This window comes from Myzus persicae, unplaced genomic scaffold (assembly GCF_001856785.1).
Source record: "Myzus persicae strain clone G006 unplaced genomic scaffold, MPER_G0061.0, whole genome shotgun sequence".
Classification (NCBI taxonomy): Eukaryota; Metazoa; Arthropoda; class Insecta; order Hemiptera; family Aphididae; genus Myzus; species Myzus persicae.
The window spans coordinates 135,671-139,062 of NW_019103993.1; positions in this window are offsets into that span (position 1 = coordinate 135,671).

A 3,392-nucleotide genomic window follows, 5' to 3' on the forward strand; every position below is an offset into this window, starting at 1 on the left:
GGGTGGGGGGGGGGGGGGGTAAGGTCGGGTCTTCGAAACCGTTTGGAATTATATAATATGTAGCGATACAGTGTACTCGCGTGTGTACTCTTACGGTGGTGCGCTTTTATGCGAAAACAATAAGACGCGATTCCGCTCGCGATGTCTTCGTCTACCTCTACCCCGGAATGGCGTGTGCACATTATTATTTTATAATCAACTGGAGGGCCTCTTTGCCACTCGGTTTTTGTTAGTTTTAAAGAAAAGTTAAAGCGCACAAAATATTATATTAATCCTTATGCAAGTTAAAAAATCATCAACTCGTATTAATATACCCGTTTCCTACTACACGCAATATTATTAGTGTACAGCAGTTTAAGAGCCATTATTTTACGTTTTGACGTAGGTACGACGTAACACATCACTTTCACCCCCATTTTTTGCTACAACAATGAAATTATTCGAATTTTTTTCAGATTTTTTACAATTTAAAGAGTGACACTACGTTAAAATTATTACTATTATTTGTAGTGAACGCGATCAGACGATGAAATTGCATCTAATCATCTAATATATTGGTCATCAGTTTTAGCTTCAATCAAACACACTCTATGCGAATCCTTGCTATATAGACGACTTAAAACCGAAATGGATCCGTAAACTGATATTATTTAAAATCATCATAATATGTCTAAACGGCGTGTTACCCGATTACAGTCGCTGGGCAATAATTATTTTGTATTTAAAGAGTGAAGTCCGCTAAACCGTCTGATATATTATAATATTCCACTGATATCAATAATATTGATCCATACGATATTTTGTCGATATCGTATATAGTGGTCTGCGTAGTCAAAACTTTTTCGAACGTGCAAACCAAAAGTAAGTAAAACACAAATGAGACTACAAAATCTCGTTTTTGTAACACGTGTTTTTTAACGATACAATATTTTGTATTTTTGTTTTGTAGGACTGCAGAAGTACTATGTATTGATTTATTTGTCCACCACTCCGTTAATGTAATAATGATAGTAATATTATGGCCAGCCGATGACGATAATGTCTTAAAAATAAATGTTGTATTAGTAACATTCTGCGGAACAGCACGTTCGTTTAAATCAGTATTAATTTAACCGAATTAGAAATTAAGTATATAATTAAAACAAGAATTAACCACCCATATTGGTATGCATATCATGTAAGTACTTATTATTTAGTGATTTCAAGCGGCTATTAAAATATTATGTTTTTAAACTTCTTTGTATTATTTAAGAGTAAAAATGAACTAAACATATTATTACGAACACGTTATTATAATTAATACTTATTATATTCACTTATTATGACGATAAAAAATGTGAGTATTAAATAAGTCATTAAAGAACGTTAAATTAAATTAAAGATCAGTTAATTTACTGTAATTTTACATTGGTACCTATGTGTTCTTCTTATACCAGATAGGTAAGTGTTTTTAAATGTTTCGCAGTACATAAGGTTTTATCTAGATATTGTATTTATCACTATGATCTCAAATGATTTTTCATAAAAAATAATACAATATTACGAATAAAAAACCGATGATCGAATAAGTTTGAAACGTACCTCATAAACATTATAACGGTATATTCTTACAGCACGAAATCCTAAACGTCCGTAGCTCAAGTCTCTAATTTTCATATTAATTATTATGTAGGTATAAATAATGAGCGATGGTATAATATTATAGTTTATATTTAATAAGTATTTCTTAGGCGTAAAATAAATATTTTATGACGTTGCATAAATCTGTTAGGTATTTGAATTATTGTATAGAACCTACTACGCGGGCGCACCTAAAATTGTATCATAATAGTATTATAATATAGTGAGTTATAAATTATTATACATCGAAAACGATTTGTTCTGTTCTGCTCCCGTTTGCCGCTTTCGGGCCTCGTAATAATTATGACGAATGTCAGTAGGCCTCCGTAACCGTGGTATGCTGTGGTAGTCTGCGTTTATCATAAATGTATATTATTATTAACTATTAACAAACCATTATCGTAGAAATCATGTCACTCGCAGCTACTGTGGCCAGCGTCGTTATTCCATTATTATTATTATTATTATTATTATAATGCATCTGTTTTTTAGTAACTAATTATTTATTCCTGTCCAATTTGAGTGGAATGCGTTTTACACACGCCGGTCCATACAACTTTGTATAGGTACCCAGGTATACTAATGCAAAACTTAGAATGCTTGAACGGGGTAAGTCGGGGAGCTGTCCCGTCTGCCTCCTATGTATTTATTAATTTTGATACCGTCAATAAACGATGGCGGCGCCGCGGAAGCAATGCGAAAGCAGATCCCGCGGCGTCGTCGGTTAAAACAGGAAAAAAAAAAAAAAGGTACCTAGGTATACTACATAGTGCACACAGGACCGGATTTAAGATTAGGGATGTGGAGCCTGGGTGTAGGGCGGCGAATTTTGTAAAAAATTGAAAATAAAATGCTGCCAATGACAACTTGTCGTTAAAAAACACCAAAAAGTGTTCAAACTGTGTTCATATTATGTTCTTTTTTGAGACAACTAAGGTGCACAAACACTCCCGTAAGCCCGTCATTTTATTTCTATATCTGGACGGTCGGACTCCTGGGAAACTTCAGGATCAGGACATATATAATATATCAAGTGACTTATAATTTGTCGAACACGTGATATTGTTTCATTTGGTTTTCAAAAATATTTTTTTCTCGTCATTTTTAATCTACTATACGAAACCAGATTTTTGAAAACATTTCTTATATTTAAATTTCTTAAACTTTTTATTATTATTTAAAAAAAATGTGTGTGTATGTGTACAATATATTTTTAATACCTAAGTGGCTAAGTATATATTGTATGTATTTCAATCTAACCCCGTTTGAAGATGCATTATTATTTATTTTTGTTTAAGAGGTTTTAACAGTTTGATTATTATTATTAGTTTTTTTTAATCGCTTAGATGGGTTTATAAGTAGATACCTATTTTATACATTAATATTTTTGTATTTATATATTTTGTACCTGTACGAAAATCCCGTAAATCAGTATTTGTGTGTTGCCTGTCGATGTGAACTCGAAGAATGAAAGAAATATGTCGAGACACTTTTTTATAATATAAGTACTGCGCACTTACAATAGTATACTATTGTACACATGTCTGTGTACAATAGTCGGTGGCTTGGCGTGCTCATACATAATATGCACTGTTGTGAGGGTCACTTACACTCAAAATCATTGTCAAATCCTGCAGTTAGTTATAAAGATAGTAACGACTTAACCTATGTCTGTGTATCGGTCAAATAGCTGACTACATATAGGTATACGTACTAAGAAAATAATATAAATCAATAATATTATTTATATCATGTTATATTTATTATTTATA